Source organism: Python bivittatus, unplaced genomic scaffold, assembly GCF_059951505.1.
Source record: "Python bivittatus isolate LINGU-HERP-01145 unplaced genomic scaffold, Pbiv_v1 ctg000020_np1212, whole genome shotgun sequence".
In the NCBI taxonomy this organism is placed as follows: Eukaryota; Metazoa; Chordata; class Lepidosauria; order Squamata; family Pythonidae; genus Python; species Python bivittatus.
In genome coordinates, this window is record NW_028277030.1 from 47815780 (window position 1) to 47843182 (window position 27403).

The 27403-nt window shown below is 38.8% G+C and overlaps 1 long non-coding RNA gene across 4 annotated transcripts in view; it reads right to left on the bottom strand.

The window, feature by feature from the left end:
* Positions 1 to 1911: 1911 nt before the first annotated feature.
* Positions 1912 to 27403, bottom strand: part of LOC148217052 (uncharacterized) — a 48035-nt gene continuing 22543 nt past the window's right edge. For 3 of the 4 annotated variants that reach the window (XR_015797891.1, XR_015797884.1, XR_015797888.1), the window contains 3 exons: positions 26130 to 26207; positions 4319 to 4406; positions 1912 to 2695 (listed from right to left, as the gene is read on the bottom strand). This is a non-coding gene — a long non-coding RNA (uncharacterized LOC148217052). The remainder of the gene's footprint in view (positions 2696 to 4318; positions 4407 to 26129; positions 26208 to 27403) is intronic. The other variant, XR_015797893.1, reaches the window with a different exon arrangement.

The following is a 27403-nucleotide window of genomic DNA, read 5'->3' on the forward strand; positions in this document are numbered from 1 at the left end:
TCTCATATGAAAATATAAAGGTCTTTCAAGATTTAGTTTTCTCATTATGTAGATATATCCTGCATCTCCTTCTCTCTCTCATATTCTCTCTCTGTCTCTCTCTCACACACACAGAATTTAGGAGGTCAGTATATATTAGTTAGGGGAGTAACAGGTATTGTGCCATCCATGGGTAACATACTGCCAATCCTGATACTCTACAGACTTACCAGTTAGATAGGTCTATCTCTTGGAAGACTTAGTCAGTTCGGAACATCTGATATTGTTTGAGCTCTCTGCTCTCCTTTCCCATTAGAACCACTTGGGGTAGCAGAGCTGACCCAGGCCCACCACCACCATCCTGCCCATATTAGAAGGCAAACTTCTGCAGTGAGGAGACAATGCATTTAATTTCCTGTCCTGATTCAGCATGATAGTGTAGACTTAAAGTGTAAGCTACATATTTCTCTGCCAGAACTGCTGAGATACACATAGAGCTCCCCTCTGTAGGAGTTCACGGTCTCTCTCACAGAGGCTGACGAAACATATTGCTGATGCTCAGCAGGATATGCCAGTGAAATGCAAAGAAGTAGGGAGACAACAGTGCCAAAGAGGTGGATCCTCTCACGCAGAGGCCTCATAAAATGCACAGCTGATGCTGGTAACAGATTTAGGTACTGCATGTGGACCAACTGACAGCTCCTCTGATGTCTTGCTAAGAAGTAAAACAGTCTGGAAATGTGCTGTTAACTTCACTGGGCTCCAACAAGAATTTTAACCTAATTGAGTTTGGCTTTGGGGAAATTTTTTTCCCCACTGGCTCTGAAGTTTGTTTTGTACCACAGACTCTAATTTGGCTCCCTGCCGTATAAGGATTAGGAGTTTTTCACTGTATTCTCTTTGACAGGCAGATTTAATATTTTTTGATAATATATTCTGTCAGGATGATTTCAACATTAAATGGATTACAGGCTATTACAGGGATTAGATGAGCAATATTGCTGAAGAAACCAAACACAACCATGAATTTCCCTTGATAATGGGATGTTGGTCAGATCAGTAGTTAATGGGTCCTGAATAGCTGGGACTAACATAACTTTTTTTTAAAAAAACATTGTGATACTCCAGGCCCCAAGGATGTGAATTTGGAAGAGAAATGATGAGATGAAAGGTTGAAATCCAACTGATAAACTGGTAGCATGTGAGGAAAATGAAAATTACTGAGGTAATTACTGATTGAATTCATATCTACTGCCTTGTAAAATGTCTTCATTAAACAATCTGTTACACTATTAAATTGTCTCCTGCATTTTTTCTCTATCATCTATCTATAAATATGCAACTTTTTTGCACTGTGATTTTTGCACTATTTTGCACTCATAGGAAATCAATATTTTTTTTCTTCCTAGCTTTTTTCCCACAGGTACAGGGTCTGCTTTTTTTTTTTTTTTTTTTGGATCAACTGAATGTTGCTCCATTGGTTGTGACAGGAATTGATTGACCAACTTGTTGCCTGAGCCTGACATCGTGGGCTTAGAGAGAGCCACTGACCCAAAGTCACCCAGCTGACTTTCCTACCTAGGGTGGGACTAGAAGTCACAGTCTCCTGGTTTCTAGCCTGGGGCCTTAACCACTAGACCAAACTGGCTCTCTTGGGCCTGAAATCAATATAAAGTTTAATATGATTCTTGATCGATAACAGAGTGTTAAAGATGCATATTTTCTTCTTGGCTATATCTCTAGAATTTGGAATCTGTAAAGACATCAAGAATTAAGGAATTATGCAAGTGGGTAAAAGAATTACTATACAACATTGGAAATAGATTTCTACACCTGATTTGCAGCAGTGGGTTGATGAGGGTTTGTTTTTCCGGAACAGGACAAAGAAGACTCCAAGCAATATGATCTTTTTTTTTCTTTTTAGTTTCTCTGTTTACAACATAATTTCCTAGATCTTTCTGCTTTTTTCCTTTTCCATCATCAACATCATAACATTTTTTAAGTTATTTGAAATTGTTAATACTGTTATATGTATATTTAGTATACTTTGTTCTTCAGTTATTCAGTTTAATATAGTAAAATAAAAAAGGAATTAAAGAATTAGAGGTCCTGTTTGGAAATCCCTAAATGTGCCTAAATTGTTGAGATGAATGAAGACCTGAGTTATACTAGTCTTCCATGAGCCTGTTCATAATATTCTGCAATCTGCAACTCTATGCAATACTTTACAAGAATTAACAGCTATTATTTCCCCAAGAACCAAAAGAATTCTGTGCTACTAAATAAAAAAATATGCCTCTTATTTTAACTTCTGAAATAATAAGCATTTAATTTAATAGAATCGAACTCCAAAAGAAATTTGACAGGTCTGAAAGCTTTAATTATCCTGAATGGATGGGCTGCAATGTTTGTTTATTTCAGGAACTGCTATATTATTTTATCATTCTGCTAAGGTCCAGGAGTTTCTTGCTGGGTACGAATTATTGTTCATATACATGTTCTTCACAAAGCAGGAGCGATATTCCAACAAAATAGCCATCATTCAGTCCAGACATGTTCATCTGCATATTCTACTTCTAATTCACCTCTGATATCATCCCACCACTGACCATGATCACTGATTTTGGAATGACAAAAATGGTTCAAGCACACATTTAACTGGAAGAATATTTATTCCAAACTTGGGAGGATTTACTTCAGCGGTGTTGTTTCAGATCTGAAAAATAAAAAGGGGTAGGAGGCAGGGAGAAAGGATTTTCAGTTATATTAGCAATGAAGAGACAGGCACCTTTTAACATCGCTTTATTTATTTATAGAGTTGATTAAATCAGCTAATATTTCATTCAGGAGAAGGGAAGCTAAAGGAGGTAATTTCTCTTATGGAGCCATATATCTTACTACTAGTTCCTCAGAGAGTTGGCTTGAGCCTGAACCTTTTCTTATAGTAAAGTTGGTATTGGCTGTTACAAAAGGGTGAAGTCTCATTCCCAGTTTTAATAGCTGACCAAACTCTGGGGTGATACCGTTTGTTACATCATGTAACCCCCAGTCTCCAGTGCTGTAGCTCCTGAAGATCCTAAGATCATGTAGTGAGAAAGCACAGAATGATGGTGAAATTTCATTTTCTGGCAGGATGATTATCTTATATACCTATCTTAAAATTAAAATTATCTTATATACCTATTATCAAAAATGATACCAACTGCACAACATTTATACACAATGGGATAGAATTTTTAGGCTCATGAATAAACACTACCAACACATCTTCTGTAGCCCTCATCCTCACCAAATTGTTAAAGAGGAAAATCTGTTCTCATTAGCAAAATGGTTGTTCACTCCTATGTTACAGACATCTTAAACTGCAGCTTCTCTGGGCCTTCATCTTGCCATCTTTTCTATCTGCCACTGTTGTGATAGATATACAAAACAAGAGCATACAAAGCTCAGGTGAAGATGAAAAACATGCCCGCCCCCCCCAGCCAAGTCTTTCCATGCTATTGTCTGAGGTAATTCTAAATCTATAATGGGTGAGTTAGTGACTCTGCTTAGCCCAATGAGTTTATATTGTCATCTCTGGCTAACCCTTATAAAGTTCTGACCTTAAATCACACGATGCTAAAATCACAGGCCTCACAAGATTTGGCATCTCTCTATACTCACACTGGCTTGAAACCCACAGCCTCACCAGACTTCTACCATTAGTATCTAGAAAGTTGCTGCCAATGGTAGCTGAATTGCTGCAGAAAGACCTCAACTGATGCCATCTCTGTGAACCCCATGCTATGCAATATTATCCTTTCAACAAAAAGGAATTGTAAATTTGGCATGCATAACCAATTCGTTCCAAATAACTTCCCATTGCTCATTACAACTAACCAATTATTTCCCTGCTCTAAGGATGAGGGAGTTTGTTCCTCTTCTTAGCGCAGCTGATTTAACACAAGCCACCAGTGACTAGCCCCCCAGGGGCCTGGTAGAAGCCATGATTACATCACCAAGTTATGATATCGTTGTGCAAATTATGTCATTTGCATCAGTTAAAACACGCAAAGGACAGGCAGTACATAATTCATATCACTTGCACAATGACATCATATTTGTCATGCTCTTGTCTCCTTTTCCTCCCTGCATATGCTCTTGACTAATCAGGAGTTTGAAACACGACGAGGAAAAGAACACTTCTCATTTTGATTACTTTGTAGATGAATGAAATTAGTATTCAGCATTTTTAGTAGGTATGCATTTATCTCTAAGCTCAGTACAAGAACTATTTTTCTACATAACAATACCCCTGTAAGGTTAGTTGGGGTGAAAGAGAATGATAACCCAAAGGTACCCAGTGAGCTTCCATGACTGAGGGTTGACTGGAACCAGTTCCTCTCTGAATTGGATCCAGACTTGCATCTTGAGATTCCTTTCATTCCCTGCGAAAACCAAAATCCAGAGAAGGCTTCTGATTAGAAGAAGCAAACTTATGTTTATTTTTTATTATAAATGTATGTTTCTATGTTTCTTAAGTTCCCCTTCCCCCACAGTTCTTGCCATTGTATCTGCATAATTCTTTTTATATTTCACAAATAAAAGAGTTAAAAAAAAAAAAAAGCTGATTCGATAGGGCTTGGAAGATCCCTAAATATCAGGTCTCCCAGAATCCCCACCTCCAGATCTCACAAAATATAAAAGAGCTGTCATCACAATCCTCTGAATTACTGTCACCTTGTGCTAATTTTTAAACCTGGTGTTTCCAAAGTATCTCCTGGTCCCTCCCGGTTCCCTGATCAACCAGGAAACTTGAATTGTTTCATGCTTTTCCACCTTTGGCTTAAGACATGATCTACTATGAACCAATTGTTTCTCTTTCTCATACAGAAGAATGGGTTAGCACTCTTTTGAAGTGCACTACAAAGTGACAGGAGAACTGAAGGGGTGGTAATAGATAAATCTCAACTTTAATATCTTCATCTCAAGACTACGCTAATAGCCGCAAAGATATTTTTTTTCAGGACTGCACTTCAGATAAAAGGGCAGGTCCATAAATTCATTAGCAAGTAATGGAACAACTTCACTTTATCTTTGTCTTTTCACAGGCCTAAGGTTTTCATTCTGTGCCAGGAATCATACATCACAGTCAACATGTTCGTCTCCTGAGCCAACTGAGAGAAAGTGCGGAAAAAACTACTATTAACAAGAGAGTAATTGCATTCAGCGTAAATTAATTATTAGTCACTCTGGACTGATGGGAAAAGCCCACACAAGTTCTGTCAACCGAGTTCCCACTTGTAAAGAAAGAAATAATCAGATATGAAATCATAAAATAATCTGAGATTTGGCCTTTCTGGTCTACTGGTCTTGGCTCCACATATTTGCTAATATGACATTTGGCTTATTTGCTTTAACTTTACATGTGGAGTTAATTTTTTTCCAGAAAAATTAGGGCAATCTTATGAATAATAGTCACTGGAGACAAAGGTCATTTGATAGCAACCAGCACTAGGTTTAGCAGAGGAAGCTGGGAGGGGTGGGGGGATTCCAAAATATAATTCCACCAGAAGCACAGGATATGGATCAGTGAACAGGTGATGGAAGGTGTTCAGGAGGAATTTAGATTACCACAGAATGCAAATAAACTTGGCAAGGCTGAAAATTGAACAAGGAGATATGGAAAAAAAACCCTAGCCCAACAGACTGGTGAATACTCTCTTGAACTTTTAGCCCAAAATGGCTTATTTCAATATGACACATAAATAGTTACATAAATGTATTTGCCAGAAATGGTGGATGCACATAGCAGATGCTTAAACCACTCTAGCCATAGCTTGAGTTCTCTATCTACAAAAATGATAGTAATCAGTACACAAAGGATAGAGCTCCGATTCCTAACATTCGTCCCCTGCCATTTTTAGTGCAGTGGCCATCTTGTTCCCAGAATGAGATGCTGAATACAAGCTTTACTTTACTAGTGACCAGCAGCTGAAAATCTCTATTTGCAAATTCAGAACTAATCAGAGAACCAGAAAAGGTGAATCAATCAGATGAGTGAATAATCACATTGGTTGGTAGATAACTGAAGATATGTAGGTAGTTATTGGGCTTTATTATTGCAAAATTACTAATCTATGTAACAAATTGTAAACAGACCCATAAAATGCTCTGGTGTTATAGAAATGTGCAAAGATAATGGCAAATGACATTCATATATTAATTTCCATAAAAGTATATCTAATTATAACTATGCCCATAAAATTTCACCATTGAATCCATCATTAGCAAACTGTATGATTCCAAAGTTCCAAAGCTAAGAGTGATGTAAAATCTGCACAGTTGTGAACAGTGGAGTGATGTGTTAGAGGGAAGAGTGTATTCAGACTGTCAGTTAACAGATGTAAATGTTAAATTAATTGCCTTGGGAAACCCACACTAGATGCTTGGGTTGTTGTGTTGTTTTAATGAATCCACTCTGAAAGGACAAAACCCCAAATGAAATGGTAAAGACTGTTAATCAGAGCTCTTAAGGGGAGTGGTAGTTACTCCATTCTCACTGAGAGCTACTGAGTTACTCAGAGCTGTTCACATAATCCAATGGCCAACATATGGTGGAATTTCTTGGGTTCAACTGAGTTGTACTTCATGGAGTAATGCACAGGTATTTGCTCCTATGAGCAAAACTTTCTTGTAGATTTGGAACGGGAAATTTTCCATGCTGGCATTCGGGACCCTTTTAGTGACCACTTTTTAGATGAAGCAGTTACAATTCTGTTTTATGAAAGTAGAAAAAAAAAGTGAAAAAAAAATCATCACATCTATTTGATCAAAGTTATAATCCTACAATCCTACATAGCTGTCCAGAGTTGTTGGGAGTTGGGCGCATACAAGTTTAATAATAAATATATAAATAATATTAAACGCATATACTTAACCAAGAGCTGAGTCTGTACTGAACTGTGACCAATGTTATGCACCAGTTCAGAATCATACCATTTTGTAGCCTCTTTTTGAATGGAAATCTAGCATATCTAGCAAATTGGCCAAGTGAGGTTGTCACGGTTCTGTCCCAGTACCTGGAGGTTGTACGGCTTTGGATGGGGATGAACCGTCTCTGACTCAGTCCTACCAAGATTGAGCAGCTGTGGGTGTCTGAACCCTCAGATCTGGGGATATTCCAACTTTTACCTGGGATAGGATTGCACTACCCCATCCAAGGGTGGTGTGCAATTTGGGGGTTTTCCTGGACTGAAAGCTCCTGCTTGATGAGCAGGTGGCAGCTGTGGCCAGGAAGGCTTTTGCCCAGCTTCATCTGGTGTGCCAGTTGGACCCTCTCCAAGATTGGGGGGCCCTTCAGACAGTCACTCATGCCTTGACTACTGCAATGCACTCTACATGGGGCTGCCCTTGAAAACCATCTGGAAACTTCAGTTGATCCCAAATGCAGCAGCACGGGCAGTGGTGAGCATGCCTTGGTATGCCCATGTAATACCTCTGCTTCACAAGCTGCAGTGGTTGCCAGTTTGTTCCCAGGTGCAATTCAAATTGCTGGTCACTGCCTATAAAGTCCTACATGGCATAGGGCCTGGTTACTTGAGGGACTGTCTGTCTCCCATAATATGTGCCTGGCCGGTTTGACCTGGCGGGATTGGTGTGCTCCAGGTTCCATCGATTAAACAATGCCACCTATCAGGACCTCGGAAGCACATCCTTTGATAGAAAGTTCTTTCTACCAAAAGAGGGAGTTAGGACACTGAAACAGCATCTCAGTTTCACATCACCCTGTAGTGGTGAAGAAAAACAGTGCAGTTTCTTTTTGTTAAAAGCCTCCAACAGGGCTAGTTTTCGATATTTTGGCACCATAGGCAAAGTCATATTTTGGCACCCCCTATGGTTTGGCTCACCTTCCAATTTTGTTAGGAATTTCAAAAAGGCACCCGCTTGTTTCTTTTTTCCTTCTAGTTTTTGAGCTTTACACTTATGATTTTCAGCCCCGGACATTTTTTTTTTTTTTCTCAGACATTTTCACCCTATTTGCACTGCAAAGTTATATAACCCTTAAGGGGCACGGTGGCTCACAGAGTGCACCGTTACTGCTTTTCGCTTTTTTATTGTGTTTTTTTGGAAGCCTTTTCAATTTTGGCACCCCCCAAAATTTGGCACCTCCCTGGCCTCCAGATAATAAAATAAAATTTAAAATCAATAAAATACAGAAAAGTAATAATAAAAATTAAAAATAAAATGCAATTTACTTACTTTTAAAATTGCATTATATTTTTAATTTTTATTATTACTTTTCTGTATTTTATTGATTTTAAATTTTATTTTATTATCTGAACAATAAAGATAGCTATACCCACTTTGGGAGTGAGACATGGTTTAAGCCCCTAGCTGACTGACATAGTGCATGCCTGTTCTAGAAACGTCTGATACCACAGATATCACCAACTAGCCAAAACATATAATACAATTGGCTGTTGCTAATAAAGAGAATCTTGAATCACAATGCAAAAAACAAGTGACTGCAGGAGACCATCTGATGATGTGGTAATATCACTAAAAAGGGTTAATTTGTGGAATTATTGGGCAGGTACATATTTAAAGGTGGTAGTGGCTGTGGTTCATTTAGTTATTTATTTATTCAATTTAATGATGTAACATGAATATGTTCAATCTTTATCTTAGTACTGTTTATAGTGTCTTGATATGGTCAAATGGCTAATCAATAAATTGTTGTTGTTGTTATACAATTTAGAAGCTGCTGACTCCTGACAACCACTTTTAAAAAGTAAAAGCATTAGAAAAATCAGAAAAGAAATCATGAGCAGCATGAAGCAGCATGAAGACAAACATATAGATTAAAAAAGCTACCCAACAGGGGCTTAACCATCACCCTGACCCAAAGCCTGGGACAGGTCTTTACAAGTAGTCCTTGTTTGGCAACTGCCTCATTTTGTGACTGTTCACAGCTACGACAGTGATGAAGAAGTAACTGTACAAGCAGTCCTCTCATTTATGACCTTCTTAGGTCTGTAAAGCAAAGGAAAGCTGAAGTAAGATGATAAGGATCGTTGCAGTTTCACTTAGCAACCACTTCACTTAATGATCAAGTTGCTGGTCCCAATTGTGGTCGCTAAATGAGGACTGCCTGTAATAGCTTCCTGAACATCATAGGTGGGAGCCATCCAGATCTCTGGAGAGATGTTATTCCAGAAGGCAGGCATCACAACAAATGAGGCACACTACCTGGATCCTGATAGATGACACTGCTTAATCAAAATGCAACTTGGCCTGATCTCATTGGATGGGCAGAAACAAGTGGCCCTACCCTATGAAGGGTTTTATAGGTGTTAACCAGCACCTTGAACTGCACCTTGAATTGGATTCCTTTCTTGAGCCTTCCTGCTCTCATTCTCATGCTTATTTTATAAAAATGAGTAAACAAACAAACAAACAGACAAACAAAGAACTAAAATTTCAGTCATGAGATGCTAGGGGTCCACAAAGGGGCTGGAGAGCACATGTGGCCATGAGGTAGAGGTTGTCCACTGCTGTGATAGACACTGGATGGCATCATTGGTGGCACCAGGTACCCATAAGTCCTGTGGGTGCTGCTCCTTCAGCCCTCAACATCACCCATCTTAGTTTTAAATAACAGGACACAGTAAAACCTACTTGTAAACAAGCATACATAGGAATTTGCTTTTAGGGCAATAAACATTAGGGAAATGTTTTCTGGTGACATATTAAAAGGAAAATACCTTAAAATGTTCATAGCATCTGCAGATCTTTATTTGGATTATAAGCTTCAGTTTTTCATGTCACAGAAAGCTAAAAAGCATTACAGGAATAAAATATCTAGAAGGCAAGTTGTTCAAAAAAGTCTAAAGCAGCTGCAAATGTTGCCATTTGAAAATGCTGCTGAATTATATTGAACCCTGTTGGAATACATTCAAATCGCTTCTCTATAAGAGAGAGAAAAAGCGAGAGAGAGAGAGGGCGTGCGCGCTATTGATCTCTCTCAAAGGATTTCACTGAGAAAAAAAGTCTGCAAGTTAAAAGGAGAACATTTTAATTTAAAACTATTGCTAGAAAGTTAGATCACAGTTGAGTACCACTGAATTTTTTGACTTTCCCAAATTACTGACCCAAGGAGAGATCATTTCTTCTTCTTTTAAAATGTACACTCTCGACATTCAGTTCCTGGAGCCAAAAATCCGACAAGACCCCACAGTTGTTAAAGTTAATAAATCAAAGCAAGGGAGATTCTGTATGCACAACTGGACAGATTTTACATTTTTTCTGCACTTACAATGTTAAACTTTTTTCTTTTACTTCTAGCTTGGGTATCTTAAAAATAAGGAAAGGACTCCAGGGATGCTGAAAGTTTTATTATATATAATTATAGTGCCTTACTTTTAAAGATTTAAAAGTATATCTTAATGGCATAGGCAGTTACCGTGACTACATTTTATGTGTTTGATTGACATAAAACATGCATTAACATTAAACATCTCAAATGTTGGAAACATTGGATCGTATCTGCAGCTGCTCTCCCCCTCTCTGTCTCTCTCTCTCTCTCTCTCTCTCTGTGTGTGTGTGTGTGTGTGTGTGTGTATTTCAGGGAAAGCAAATTACTGTTCTTACATCACTGGCCAATGAAGTTGTTTAAATCCTGTACCCATTCATCAGGGAATAAGCCCCACTGAAACCAGTGGGATCTCAAAATTCTTAATCTGGTCATGCCCTATAATTGCTGTAATTGTCTCTCAAAAATCACAATTAGGATTTCTTAAAAAGCAAAATGGATCAAACAAAGATATTCAAAGTAAAAATACTTCCTCTGCTTTTTTTAAAAAAATGCATTTGAATATGATGCTGAATATATCATCCTCTGCTTGCTTAGTGATTGGAATGCAAAGAAGTTTCCATGGTATTCTGAATATTTCAATCTAGTTTTAACTAATTTTGAAGATAAGCCCTGTCCTCTTTTCCCTGTCAGTTTACAATGCCAACTTTCTGTACATCTCCCAAGTTAAAAAGCAAATAAATGAAATCAGTACATTGATAATCTCTTTAGGAATTAAGTTTGCTCCTCTTTTGCCTTTCTCTTTCCAGAATTAAGGCTGAAACTGGATTGGACAGAACTACCAGAGGCTGCATTTGTTTGTATTCCCTTTTTCAATCATATCAATAGGCACAATAGTTGAGGCTGCATGTTTTTGTCCCTCCAGCTAGCAGGTGGTAGGTTAGTGGATTGAATGGCTGGAATGTTGGAGAAGGGTTTGAGGCAAAGTTCAGCTCCAATTCAGAGCTGCTGTTCAACACAGGGCTGGAGTGAGGCAGCAAATGGGAGGGAGATGCTGGGAAGAGGACTGGCCTGCTTGTCATGAGAAGGTGGACTCTTGCATCAGACCGTTTCCCACAACAGGCAGTCCTATTTTGGCTGAGCAGCAGAGAAGGTCCACCTGGAATTTTGAAGACCTCAGCAAGCTGGCAAAAGTTGTGGCTTACAGGGTGGCTGGCATCTGGAATTTAGCAAAACTCTGGCAGCTTTGTGGCAGCTTTGTGGCAGCTTTTCAGTGAGGAAGAGTGGAGCAGTAGGGCCAGGTTCAGTTGGAGATAAAAGAGCTAGACCCATCTGTTACAGCCAAGGCTGTCCCTGCTGTGTTTACTTTGGAGGCTTATCTATTACTCAGTTACCAGATGCACCTGCCAGTTTATTTGCTGGACTTTGCTAGCTGCTTGTCTGACTGTGGAGACTTTCAGGGACTTTGGTTGTGCCCTGCATTGGGGGTGGGAGTTTGAATGTGTAAGTTTGCATGAGGAGCAGCTTTGGCCCCAGAGTTTGGCGGTCTAGCATGAATGTGAGGGGAATGGTTTCTGTCAGCCCTAGAAGGTAAACCAGACTAAGAAATAGACATTGTGTGGGCCTAAAGCTACTTTTATTAGAACAGCTATAGTAAAAGAACTTTGCAAGTCTGAATGTGCTTCCCTTTCACCCTCTGCTTGCCTTGAAGGAGATACAGGTATGCTCCCTTCTCAAGAAGCCATTGCTGGACCCACTGGCACTGGACAACTTTTGTCCAGTCTCTAACCTTCTCTTTTTAGGGAAGGGGGTTGGATTGCAACTTCAGAGGGCCCCGGAAGAAGTGGATTATCTGGGCCCTTTTCAGTTGGCTTTCAAGGTAGGATCTAGTATGGAGACAGCATTGATTGTACTGTTTGGTAACCTCTGGTGGAGCTGGGATGATAGTAGTACCATTGTCCTAGTTCTCCTTGATCTCTCAGCAGCCTTAAAAACCATTGATCATTGTATCCTTTTGGACTAACTGTGGGGATTAGGAGTGGGAGCCATATTGCAGTGTTGCGGTACTTCGCCTCCTTTTCCATGGTATGTCCAGTCAGTATTGATGCTGGGGGATGGGAAGGGATTGAGTATGAGCTCCCTGACTTACACATGCCACAGTGATTGATGCCCTCACCCCTCTTGTTTAACATCTCCATGAATCCTCTGGGGGAAGTTATCCATCCACATAGGGTCAGGTATCATCAATATGCTGGTGATACCTGATTGTATATGTTGACCTTGGGCTGACCAAGTGATACTGTTGAAGTCTCATCCTGGTGCCTAAGAGTTGTTGGGGTCTGGATGAGGAAGAAGAAGCCTAAATTCAGCCTTGAAAAGACTGAGTGGCTGTGTTTCTGGTTCTCTTGCTACCATGGATTTTCTAACTTTAATTCTGAATGGGGTAGCTCTCCCCCAGACAGAATTGGTGCACAATTTGGGGGATCCTCCTGGTCTTTCAGCTCTGCTCAAAGAGCGGGTGTCAGGTGTTGCCATGAGGGCCTTTGCCCAGATTTATCTGAGAGCCAGTAAAGGAAAAGAAGTGGGTTTTGTCAGGTTTGGTCTTTGTGAAAAAGTTGGCTGGAATCCTGGAAGAGGGGTGACCTCAGGCAAGGTTGGAAGTTGAGTTGTTTAGCTGTAGTTAGAAGTGCTTTTTTACTGTGTGTGTTATGTGTGTAGAACCTTATCTTCTTTGGGCACTTTTAATAAAACTTGTTTTTGTTTCAATCCTGGGTGACCTTCTAGCACCCATCTCACTGACTCCCAAAGTTTTGTTTGGTTTCCTTTCCTGAGTTTAGCCAGACCCAGGGCAGCATGAGATTCCCCCTTCACTCATCTCCTGGTACCCCAGAGGGCTGGTGCAGAAGGGAGAGTCTGGTTGATCATGAAGGGGGGATGGCAGCAAAGGGACCTAATTTTCCAGCTGCTGGTCACCCCAAGGTGCTGGTTGGAGGGAGGCTAGTTTGACCTTGAGGGTGCATTTCCCTTATTTATTTATTTATTTATTTATTTATTTATTTATTTGGCTTGTCCCCGCCCATCTCCCCACAATGGGGGACTCTGGGCGGTTTACATCAAATTAAAACCATAAATACATAATTAAAAGTTATAAAAAAGGACCACACTTACACAGATAGAAAAAAGATAAAAAACCCAAGAGGCTGATGGAGGCCACACCAGGCCACTAAGGGGCTAGCCAACCGGATTTCTGACAACCTCCCTCCCCGCCACAGGCCAGATGGCAGAGCCAAGTCTTCAAGTCCCTCCGAAAGGCCGGGAGTGAGGGGGCCTGTCTCACCTCCGGGGGCAAGATGTTCCAAAGGGCGGGGGCTACAGCAGAGAAGGCCCGCCTTCTGGACCCCGCTAATCGGAGTTCTTTTGCCAAGGGGGTCCGGAGCATGCCCTCTCTGTGAGATCGGGTGGGACGGGTTGACATTGTGAGGGTGAGGCGGTCCCTCAGATAGCCTGGCCCCATGCCATGTAGGGCTTTAAAGGTGATAACCAACACCTTGAATTGGACTCGGAAGCAAACTGGTACCCAATGCAGCTCACGGAGCAAAGGTGTTATATGGGTCCTCCTTCGGACCCCAAAAATCGTTTGCGCGGCCGCATTCTGGACCAGCTGAAGCTTCCGGATACTCTTCAAGGGTAGCCCCATGTAGAGTGCATTGCAGTAGTCTATCTGGGAGATAACAAGGGCATGAGTGACCATTCGAAGGGCATCCCGATCCAGGAAAAGGCGTAACTGGTGCACAACCCAAAGCTGTGCAAAAGCCCTCCTGGCCGTGGCTGCCACCTGCTCTTTGAGCAGGAGCTGTGAGTCCAGGAGGACCCCCAAATTACGCACTGGGTCTGTCTGGGGCAGTGCTACCCCATCCAGCACCAACAATGACAACGTCCCGGATACAGAGGAGCCATTAACCCATAGCCACTCTGTCTTGCCAGGGTTCAGCTGGAGCCTGTTGTTCCCCATCCAGACCCTCACAGCCTCCAGGCACCACGAGAGGGCAGTCATGGCATCACTTACCTCACCAGGGATGGAGATATATAGTTGAGTATCATCAGCATACTAATGATACCTCACCCCATGATGACGGATGATCTCACCCAGCGGTTTCATGTAGATGTTGAAAAGGAGTAGAGAGAGAACTGAACCCTGTGGCACCCCACAAAGGAGAGGCCGAGGATGGGACCTCTCGCCCCCTATCATCACCGATTGGGATCGGCCCTGAAGAAGAGAGGTGAACCACCACAAGACCGTGCCACCCACCCCCAACTCCCTGAGCCGTCCCAACAGGATACCGTGGTCGACGGTATCGAAAGCCGCTGAGAGATCAAGGAGAGCAAGGATGGCCACACTTCCACCATCCCGCTCCCGCCAGAGATCATCCATAAGTGTGACCAATGCCATTTCCGTTCCATAGCCAGGCCTGAAACCTGACTGGAAAGGGTCCAGATAATCCATTTCCTCATGTACCCCTCTGCTGCCTGAGCTATGCTACTTACCAGTAGGCTTCTGGGTGAATTCAAAGTGCTGGTTGTTACCTGTGAATCCCTTCATGGCATACGGCTTGGCTATCCAAAGGACTGCCATTTTTTCTGCCTGTCTGGAAAGACCTGGCATAGTGGGCATGCCCCAGCTCCCATCTTTAAAACAGTTGCATCCAATGGGGCCCCGGTGGCATGCCTTCTGGGTCACAGTGCCTGCCCTCTGGAGTGCTATCTCCCCAAAAGCTTGAGCTGGCCAGACCCTGCTGTCCTTTAAGCAAGCTAAGACCTGGCTCTGTCCTCAGATCCTGGGTGAGGAAGTATGTGCCTTGGTGGGAATTTTATTAATATCATGGGTGGATTAATCCTCAGGTTATTGCCTTCTTCTTTTTATTGTACTGGGTATTATTTTTTTAAAAAAACTTATATACTGCCCAGGGTTGTTATGAGTTGGGTGGCCTATAAATTTGATTTATAAATAAATAAATAAACTGCAGCAAAGTTACTGGAACCTGGAAAGGTGGTAATGAGATTTTTTTTCAGCTGTGTAAACATATTTTGGCTGATATTAGGACTGTAGTTTTAAGATTGCCCTGCTCTGTCATCTCCTTTTTAATTCAACAAATGTGTTGGGAGTTGAGACGGGGAAAGCAATCTATCCCCACTATGCAGCAGCCACAGCAATTTTTAGTACCTCAAATTAACAAATAGATTTGATCTACCCAGATGGTAAGTGGGGCCAGGACAAAAACATATCTATTTTAATTTAGTATGATAGTACTGCTGTTGCACTATCATATTATTTAATCATCATCTGTCATATTATTTAATTTATGTTATGCATTTGGTGTATTTTATCTTACTGCATTTCATACATTATTTAATATATTTTTAATTTTGTATACTGCCAAGGAGTGCAATTCATAAATGGTAGCTTATAAAAAATTTAAATTTAAAAATTGTATTTGGTTTATACTATTCAATTCAAGGTAACAAAATAAAATAAAATGAATAAAATAAAACTGTTACTAAAGTAATAATGCTCATAAGACTAAATACTTATGGAAGGTAACATTATTATCTTTAGCAAAATATATGATCTTACATTGGTTTCAGAACTGAATCTGTGCATCTTGGCTATAAACAGGTAGCAAAACATTATGTACAAGACATGAAAACCTGCCTACATATAAGGATGAAATGAAAGCAATTGTGTTCATTTTCTGTTGAAACTGAATGAATTTAGCTTGCCTTCCTTCCTTCCTTCCTTCCTTCCTTCCTTCCTTCCTTCCTTCCTTCCTTCCTTCCTTCCTTCCTTCCTTCCTTCCTTCCTTCCTTCCTTCTTTTTTTCAGTTTCCAATAGACTTTTGCTATCATCTTGATGCCTTCTGGCAGGAGAAGACAATTAAAGGTTAATTCCAGATGAGAATGGGGTTTTATTTGATTTGATCCAAATTTGACAGTTAGCAAAAAGACATATCCATAAATAGTGTAATTTGCTATTTCCACAATGCAATCCACAGCAAGTGTTTTTTCAAGGTTAAACAAGATGATTTGAGTCTGTTGTAACTACATGTATGTGTGATTCGATCATTTTACATGTGTAGCTTCATACATATGTTTATAATATACATTTTGTTTCCACAAGACGAGAAAGTCTACATTTGGATCTGGGTAAGGATTGTTTTATGTGACTGCCAACCTGCCTAGTAACATTCTTAATTACTGTCAGAAAATGAAGTATTTTCCAAGCATGCATTTAACATTTGTGGGCAGTATGTTTCGACAGGCCTCTGGCACGCACTGGACAAATGGACAACCTGCTGATGTCGGAACATGCAGTAGCTTCTCTACAAAGTAGCAAAGTCACCAATTTCCTGATAATATTCTATGGCTGAGTTATGAAGCAACTGCACCTTTCAAAGACATTTCTTTTTTCTGTTCACTGTTCATTTGAGAACCATCAAACCATCAAAGCTCTCCCAATAATCCTTTAGTACCACCCAATTCTGAAAGAATTTAGTTCTACACTTACTGTATTGATACAAAATACTTTACCTTGTTTTCAGTCATTCTAATGGGCTATAAGAGAACCAATAAAATTGTACAAAATCCAAAAGTTGAACCTACACGAAACTACACAAGTTAAAATCCTACAAGACCACAACAGCTGCAATATTTTTTTCCTGCTTTGTACAACAACAGGGAGTTGTTTAATTTGTACTACTTCCAAGTTCTTCCCACCAGGATTAGAGCTGACTACAGTACTGTTAGTCCACTGAGGGCTGCTTAGTTGATGCTTGAAACTGCAGCAAAATGTTTGGTTTTTTTCTACTTCCTTTTTTTTAAAACATAGAAGGACCCTGAACATATTGTCTGCCTTTAATGCCAAGTTCACTTTGTAGTTCTTATATTTTATTCACTTCACAAAATTGGTGTACAGCTATTACAGGGTCTTATTCTACTGAGAGCCTATAGTGATTAAAGTATTAGAAGTGACTCAAGTCGCTACTCAACAAAGGAGATAATTGGGTGACTTTTGGCCAGTCCCTCTCTCATATCAACCTAAACAGGTATTGGGAGTGTAATATTAAGGAAGACCACCATCTGTACAATATTGGGCTCCCTGAGAATGGCACAAAATAAAAGTAATAGGTTCTGGACTGGAAAATTACCCAACTGGCCAAAGATTCAAAAGTACCATTGGCTTAGTTGCTATGATGTCACAGAGAAAGAGGACAGCCTAGAACTTGGCAGTTGAATGCTATATATGATTTTTAAACTCTTAGAACAGAAATCTTAGAACAGCTCTGATTAAATTTTATTTACTATGTTTGATTTATACCTTTCATTTCACAAGGTATCACACAATGTGTGTACATGTATATGTGTGTGTGTGTGTGTATACACACATTGTAATTATTTAACATTTTGTTTCAGTTTCTAAGTCATCAATTCTGTTCTGATATTTTAGTTTAACTTTATTTTTAGATGATCTATCTTTCTAAGCAATTATTCCTCCACCTTGCTTAGCATCACCTTCTTTGCCACATTTCAGGCATCACTGATCCCACTCATTCACTAGTTTAGGACTATCAATATCTTCTAGAATTTGTTGGGGGGAAAAGATGCTTGTCCAATCTTCAGAAGATCTCATCCAATAGTTTTGCGTAGATGTTAAATAGTATGATAGAAGTACATGCAATATTTTGGAATCATTCAGCAAACAAACAAGAACATAATCCCTGTATCCCTTTCCCACTGAAGAATGTCTACTTATTTTGGCACCAAAATTAGGCTGCAAAACTCTATTCTTGCCATCTCCCCATCTTTGCATACCACTTGTACCTCCTTCCTCCAGGAGACCTCTTGTGGAAGGAAGCATCTGAGAATCACTGCTGTTCAGCTGAAAGGAAGGAAATTAGTACACATTTTCACTAATTAGTACAAATTAGTACAAATTTTTCCAAGAAGAGATGGAAAATACATACAGGGGCTCAGAATTGGAAATACAAGTGAAAGAATTAAAACAGGGAGTATGAAAAGGAATTGCAGCTTACTCTTGACAGAGGGCAATCAACTGTTTTAGTAGCTTCTTTCTAGTATGTAATAAAGATTCGTATCTTTCTGTGCTGTACTGTGTGTCTGAAGCTGAGTTCAGCCTAGTAAAGCTGTGCTGTGTTGCGTGTTGACTGCACCACCTGAAAAAGACAGATCCTGGAAATTGTGAGCATCTCACCAACTCTAGCCAAAGAACTGCATTCAGACATGAGGACTAAAGGGCAGGGAGGGAAGTGCTGATCATTCCTGTAGCTCCAACTCCAGAACAAGAGGTTCCTATCACCATGGAGATGCAAGAGGGAAGAATGTCCCTGCTCCTTACCATTCTCTATCAAGAAGGAGGGATGGTTTGTGGCACTTCCAAACACTTACTTACTTAAGAACATTTATAAACCACCTCACTCTGACTGACTCTGGGTGATGGACAGGAGCAAAACAGAAAAAAAAAAAATATTCTGACCCATCCAATAAATTGCTAACATCCTAACAACAACAAAGCTTACAAGAACTTAAAGAACAAAACCATTTCAAGGGCTTTCCCTTAAGGAGGGTAGAGGATAATTGTATTTTCTGCGGGGCATGTTCCATAGTATGGGAGCTACCACTAAGAAGTCCTCTTTCTTAGTCCAGTCACCCTTGACTTCCCGTAACTGTGAACTATGTTGCACATAGTAGGGGAAGGACGACAGAATGGACAGCAGGAAAGTGTAGAATTAATTTGGAAGTGAGAGCTTCTCAGGGCAAAAATGTCAGTTATGTCAACAGTTGCCTAGCTTTAAGGCTGAGAAGCACAGGGGAAAAGTTCATCATATCAACAGAAAAGCCCAAGAAAGAAACACTAGTATTATAAAGGAGGTATAAACAGGAAATTGCACCTTCATGTTGACAGAAGGCAACCAACTATTTAAGTGGCTTCTGTCTAGTATGCAACGAAGGTTCTGAGCTACCTGGGCTGTGTTGTTTATCTTGCCTCAAGACAAGTTCAGATCTGGAGCTTAGTGAGCTGAATGTCCAGGAGTGTCTGCCAAGGTCTTGCCGGTAAGAATGAGATCTTCTGTCATTTGCCTAGACAAATCAAAATGTCCACTGGATCTATTTTAAAATCATCATTTCTTTCAAGTCTTCTACAGGGAGGAGCAGCAAAAAAGAAGGGTAATTTTAGATTGTTGCCATTAAACTGAGTGCTTTGAAGGAACTCTTCCCACTTCTTTCCTTTCGTTTTTTTTTATATTCCTTTGTGTGTGTGTTTTTTTGTACAGAGGGATTAATATATGAATCATTATTCTTATTTTGGCTTATGAGATGCAACATGGTGCTTTTATCTCTCTCCCAAGAGTGCACATTGGCACCATAGCAGAGGACATGGAGGAAATGATTTTCAAAGGAGCAGATGTAGGAACTTCAAGAGCATCCGCACTGGTTGTTTGTGTGGAAGGGGTTTCTACTAGCTATTTTCCAGCTATCCAAGCCATTCCTGCACGTTTCTGCCACTTCGAATCAGAACAGCAGGATGACATGTTATTTTAAAGGGACACCATACTATTTTCATTAAGGATTTCTCAGCCTTCCTACAGTCCCACAAAAGGAGCTAGTTTGCCTCAGAGTATCAGATGGCACTGCTGAAGATAGCATGTTTGTGTCAGAGCAGAGAAGGAAATAAGGAATCAGAAGAAATGTAAAGGACAGGCAGAACCCAATGAAAAACATGAGTGAAACAGAGGCCCCAAATGGCATGCAGACGTTGCATCATGGTTACTCTGTAAGCAAATATAAATAGGTGGATTAATCACTGTGGCATCATGGTTACAAAGGAAACATTTATGTGCTACATAGGATTTACCTCCTGTTCATGCAAACTATTTGGAAAAGAACATGATCTAAAATTTAATTTTCCATCCATTTTATATCCTATGAAGGTAACAAGCAAAGTAGCTGACAAATACAGATCTAAACACAATATAATAACACAGCAAGAAGAAAATAATGCATCAATAAATGCCATAAATAAGTAGCTTTTGTACATTTTTCATTATTATTAATTTTCTTCCTATGGCATCTATTAATGTATTTTTCTGTTTTAAAATAATAGAACATTAATAATTAATGGATACATCATTTTATCCATTTAAACATTTTTGTAATCTGCCAGAAGCCTGATTAAAGCATAATAAATCAATCAATAAAATACAATGTGAAAAAATAAACAATTTATCATTAAATTAATGCCCCATATTTCTGCTTATAGAAGCACTGTAGGTTGTATACAATGATAAAAAAAGCAATAAAATATATCAAAAGTCATTGGTATGAGAATTTATCCTAGCCTTACCCTGATGTGGAATGTGTTTGATTTCAATTCTTCAAACTCTAAAATGGCCGTACTAGTTAAGAGCTAGGGGGCATTGAAGGCCATCCCATCTGAACGAGTGATTTATTGAGAATGCTGTTGATAACAGCTAAGCAGGTTACAAACGAAAGTATGTTTAGGATTGATTGATTGATTGATTGATTGATTGATTGATTGATTTGAATGATGTCCCAACTTTCTATCTGGGTACAACCACTTGGTTATAATGAGGGAAAAAACAACTCTGTTTAGCTGGATCTTTAATGGCAGGCAGGAAGGCAGATAAAAAAATTGCGTTCCTATGCATTTGCTTTCATCTATTGCATTTTGTATTTTCTGCGTTGTTTTCAACTGCAAGCTGCTTTGCCTGTTTATTTCAAATGGAAAGGTAATTTTCAAACAGAAAGGTAAGTATTCTATAAAATTAAATACGGGGAATGGCTAGGAATATACTGGTTGTTCCTTCAATAGAAAAAGAAACAGGAATCTCCTGGCTGGCCATTCGACATCAGAATGCTTTTTCATTACAATACTTTGAGCTCCCTAAAAATTGTGCTGATGGAAGGCAAATTGCCAAGAAATGGAAATGTGGATTTCTACCATTCAAGCCTCTTTTTTAGGTGTAATACACCCCCACCTCAGCCTACTTAAGGGACCTCAACAACCTGCTCACTGCATCTGCCATTTTTTAAAAAAAAAAATTAAAAAGGGCAGGGTCTAGCTGTCAAAAGATTGCCTGTCTTGCCCTAGAAGACAGAAGTATAACTTTCAAAGTATATTTAAGTTTTCATTTAAGATTATGTATTTTTATTTTGTTTTATGGTCCCAGTCCCAGAATTCTTTGAGGCAGGTTATAATCACTGTAAAATAAATACATAAATAACTAATTTAAAAGGGCATTTGAAATGGCTACCTCAGTGGAAACTGTTGCTATAGAGCACTATACAGAACTCAAGTTTCCCTGCTCCTTGTCCAGCACCTAGGCCAAACTGGCTCTCAGTTCAGCATTAAATGTAATTAATTAAACACAGCTGATATGGTTACTCCCATGTATTCAATAATACTCTGTTTCTGTCATATAGAAATAAATGTGATACTTTTGGAGGGCTCTGAAGACAGCATCAAAAAAAATTTGAGTGGAAAATTGTGCATTCCTAACCATAGGAAATTAAAAAAAAATTTTTTTTTAAGCTTCTTTCTAGAAAATAAATCCTGTTAACATTTGAAATAAATACTAGTTCAAATCTGATAAATTTAAATTATTCTTCCAGGAAGAAATATGTTTACATCATTTGCCAGCTGTACAAATAATTTGAGAAAAGCTTTTTCTTCTATGAATACATTCACTGTTTATCCCTTTCAGCAATCTCTAAAGGTTTCATCAACCATCCCCTAACAGATGGTACAGTAATCTTTTTCTAGTTTCTAGACCAGGCAATCTTAACTGCTGCTAACAAACTCATAGCTACCAGTCTACCCTCTAGAGCAGTGCTTCTCAAACTTGGCAACTTTAAGACGTGTGGATGTCCACTCCCAAAATTCTGGGAGTTGAAGTTCACACATCTTAAAATTGCCAGGCTTGAGAAACACTGCTGTAGAATCTCATCTCAAGTCTGCTAAAAACCCTCCATCATCATAGGCATTTTAAGTCAGATTCTTCTGTATTATCCCAGAAACAATATTCACAGCACCAATCCAATAGCAGTTTACCTATGAGAAGTAGCTGAGAACTAGGAGTTTATCACTTCCAGCATTTCAATCCTGCAGTTAAGTAAATTATTCAAATGTTCTGGGAGTCAAGGCCAATGAAAACTCCGGTATATTATATTTCCTGGTTGATTGGCTTATGAACATTGCCCTTATTGATCAAGTGACTTTTGATCTCTCTTGAACTGAGATTGAGACTCCTCAAGTCCCTTTCCTATGAATTCATAGAATGATGTACTGTTAGACATAACTTATGTTAAATAATTAAATTAGCTAGCAAACCCTTAGCACATTAATAATTGTTCTGCATTTGGTTCAATCAGTTTAATTCCTGATATCCTTAGTGAAAGAGATTGGGTAGGAGGAAATGACATGAAAACTTTGTTCTAGGGCCAGTCTTGCCATTACGAAGAATAAGAAAAGGGCCTTGTTGAAGGACAGAATTGTGTCTGCTGGATATCTTGATGTGATCTTTTAAAGTGGGTTGGCCTAAGTATTGAAATAAAAGGTTCCACTGGCATTTTAGTATCTGTATGAGAAGCTGGTGTTGAGTACTGTCTTGCCTCAGGTAGCAACATTTCTTAGGCTAATTTTGTACCTGGTTAAGACACAAGAGAATGGCTGTTCATCAGAATAGAACTTTGACTCATATTTCTGTGTATTGGGTGGATTCCATCTTAAAGTAGCTGTTTTCAGCTGTGTCTTCCTGAAGTGGCTGTTCCCTAAACATAGACATAGATCAGAGCTTTTCATATAGACTACAGCGAGATTTTTAAACTGTGTTCCGTGGAACCCTAGGGTTTTGTGAGAATGTAATGGGGTTCCATGAGAAAAAGTTCACTCAGCCAGTTCCCTATCACTAGAGTGTTGCCTCTTGATCAGGAATGGGTTGGGGCAGGCTATCAAAATAAACAAACAGACAAACACATGTATCATTTAAGGAACTTTGTTCCTTATAATTCTAAACAATTAATGGAAGGAATAATTTTTAAAATGTATGTTCCTTCAAGGGATGAGGGAATTTTCATGCATACTTGAAATTTCCCTTTGAATAAGCTTTCTTCGTGTTCATTTCATTGTGAGCTCATGATAACATTGCTTTTAACAAACACTAATTTTATTCATCTCTAAAATACTTTTGCTGCTTTTCAAGCCTCATTCTTAAAGCAGTGAGGAAATAAATGACATCCATTTTTAAGATTGTTTCAAATCCTCTTCTGGATTATTTTTTTTAAAAAGAATCCTAAAATTCAAATCCAGAAGAGGCTTGTGGCCTTGAAATCCTACTTTAGCACGTTAAGCTCCTTGGAATGTCACAGTGAGAGTGATGATGGCAAGCTGAGAAGAGCGCTTGGCATTGTCACCACTTGGGATTGGTGTCAAAAGACAACCCTTTGTCTACCTTGTATCAATTCCTCAGCCATAGGCAGTCTAACAAACAAGAACTGCTGGCAATTTTCATGTTGCTGAAAAGACATGTTATATAAAGAACTCAGAGTGCCTAGGATCTCAAAATGTATCATCTTTATTCTGTGATGTAACGTTTGTTCCTTCAAGAGCAAACATTCTGGCTAACAACAGAAACAAAGCTGATGTTAGGACCTTTCACATTTATAATGCATGCAGTTCAACCCCATTTGTCTTACTTGGGACTTCCAGAGAATATCATTGTTAAAAGAGTTACAATGCTACCCCTGTGAAGTAGGACAGATTGCAAATCTCTTTTGTAATTTATTTCAGAGGCAGAATGCACTCCTGTAATTATTAATAATTTACTAAATACACAAGAATCCAGATTTATGGCAGAAAAAGACAAGTCCTTTTCTATAGCTTTTATTTAAATTCCCTTAAAAAATAGGTCCCCATGTAGCCTATAATGTGGCAGATGGATAGGACTGTTCTCCAGCCTAGGTAAAATGCTAAACTAACTCCTGTTTTCAGTTCAGTTTCTTTGTTAAGAATCAAACTAAGAGATGTTAGAAATTAGTCTGTTGCTTTTTAAAACACAACGAAACATAGCTTTCACTAACAAAGGAACCTGTATAGTGAACATATCTTACCAAGAGCTTACAGATGTGGCAGCTGACATATTAAATCAATAAATCTTTAGCTCTCAAAATGAAAGAGGGAGACCAACATTCTAATATACTGAACCCAAACAAAGACTATGATTATAGATCTTTAATAAAAGAGAAGAAAAGAAAAAAAAACACTTTCAGTTCCCCTGACACTCCAGAAACCACAGAGAAAGAACCATAGCCATAAATATTATTCTGTACATTTAAGTCAGATTTAATTAACAAGCAATTGTACATGCACTTATTAACCATTAGAGCTGATAACTGAAAAGGCAAGTGTTGATGATAACAAAAGTCCACTCTGCACATTAGCTTGAGAGGTTCAGATCAGGTCACTTGGTACTTGCATTCACAAAGATTAGATTCCTCAAGCATCTTACATTTTATGTTGTTTCATATGTATTCATATGTATTCAAAGATATAAGAACACAAGCAATAGCATGCATTCAAATTATTATGTATCATAACATTGAATGAATGTGGAGTAATTGAATATATAGAGGAATATCATACAAACAGACTGTTATGTTGCTCTTCTATCTATTAGCTTCTGTATGACGCAATAATTTCCTGTGATGTTTTTCTTTAGGATTTTGCCATTTATCATTTACAACAGCAAATGTTTAAAACAGTCCAAGTGTTGTCCTGTTAGATGGGTATTCTACATTTAATGAAGCGAACAATATTGCGATGCTGAAACTTTATTCTGTATCTTTAAAAATAATTCTCATTATTCATTATTGATGCAATTCTCATGCATAAAATGAGGTTCTTGTGCTTAATACATAGTTACATAGTGACTGAGAGATATATATTAATATTCCACCTTTCAGTGTACAATCAGCTCCCCCGAAATATGCATATTGAACTCTTGGGAGTTCAATCCCAAGGGAGAATATCAGAGGGGATTTCTTTCCAATAGGGAAAACTGGACCCCCAGAACTACTGCAGAATGCTGGAATGATGTGTAACTGGTAGCGAATAAAAACAAAATAGACCTCTTCAATCTCTTGCACACTGGATTAAGTTCCAAAACACCACCAAAAGAAATTCTAAATACTCTATATTTTGGGGGTATCTTCAAAAGCTATCATACCATGTCTGGAGTGCTACAAACTATTTGCAGTTTGGGAGATTAAGTTCCAGAAAACCATCAACCCCCATCAACCATCCATGTTGCATGCACATACAAAGAGATGGGGCTCAATTGAGCCATCTTGGATCCCGTAAACCCTTGCTACATATGCCCCTCCCCCCACAACAAATATATAAGTTTGATCCAGAAAACAAATAGAACATTCCAGAGTTCTCGGGATTCTAAATGACAGGTTTTGCACATCCCTACTTCTCTGAAAAGAAAAGAAAAAAAATCAGAGAATTGGAAGATGTTTTTAACACAGAATAGTTTGAAATAGATGCTAATTACTGGTCTGCAGGGGAAAAGGGCATATTCCCAGAATTCATGAAACCATATTGTCATGCAGTTATGACTATTGTCTCAGCATGTTTACAGAGAAGAAAGTTCCAGTGAAACCCGTGAGATTTATCTTGAGGAAATCGGCATTAAGGGAAGATGTTGGTCTTCATAGAATCAAGTTCTCAAACCTCATCATTTAATGACAGCTAGACAATTACCTTATTATATTCTGAATAAACTGGGGACAAATAAGATGTCTGACTCATATATTTAACATCTGTTGTTGCTGGATAAACCTGAAAGATGAAGAAATTATAGCAATTATTTTGCCACACTAACAGAATGATTAAGTTGTGAACATTTAAAATTTTTGCTCAAAATGAATTTAGCTTTATAGTCCTTGAAATGAATGACTTAGAGAAGCAATTGCTTCATTCCATACTAATTAGCAGATTTTATTAGCATTCACAATGCATACAATTTGGAATTGAATCAGAATATTTTGGAATGTTAACAAATAGCATAACAATTATTCCTTGTTAAACAATGTTAAAAGTATTTTCTGGTGATAAACTTGGATTAAGTCTAGTATAGTCAGATGGTGTTCTGATGTTATGTAGTATTTGTTGAAAGGATAATTTGAGATTTCCACCAATAGTATTTAAACATAATGGAAAAATTGTATTGCCTTTTTGGCCATGATCCAGAAGAGCTCCTTGCACAGCTACTATCACATATATGCGTATATATGGGTCGGATTTAATTTCCACAGCAGCAACTCCTAAAAATGTTCAGACTAAGTGGCAGCTTTTGTTCATCTACATCCATCCTGTCACAAGTGCTCCAAGAATCAATCCAAGATTTCCAAGGCATCACTTCAGTTATTGTGGCAAACAATATTTCCTCAAGTTCTGATTTTTGGGTATGCAGAGACATAAGGGCTACAAGACAGTAGACAGGAGAGAGTTTTGACAGAAGTCTCATTTTTAAGAAGTTCCACTAAAAGCAATGCTCCCTTCCCAGATGAGAAACATGTTGTTAAAAAAGACACAGACAGACAGAGGCTCTTTCCACCATTGGCTTTCTGTATCCATACAGGGAATGGTAGAGCAAATACTCACAGTCCTTTACTCAGCAACTCATACAAATCCAAGCTACTATATTATGGTGAATAATTGTGTCATTTAATAAGATCAGCAGATAACCAAATATGTGTACTGGAATCTAATGCTTCCTAAAGGGAGAAGTTTGACTACCAGCTCCTGAGGCTTTGGCTAAACACAAATATATCATTTGTAAGGTGTTATATAAATCTTTTTTGTTCAGTTGCCCATCAGTGTGGTTAGAAAATATCTCTAGAATCAATTGAAGAACTGCAAACAGTTACTAATATTCCCACCCATTGGTTTTTAATATATTAATAGAAAAAATATGGGAGCTTATTATATCGCTGTATTTATTCTGGCTTAACAAAAGCTCACGTTGACTTAGT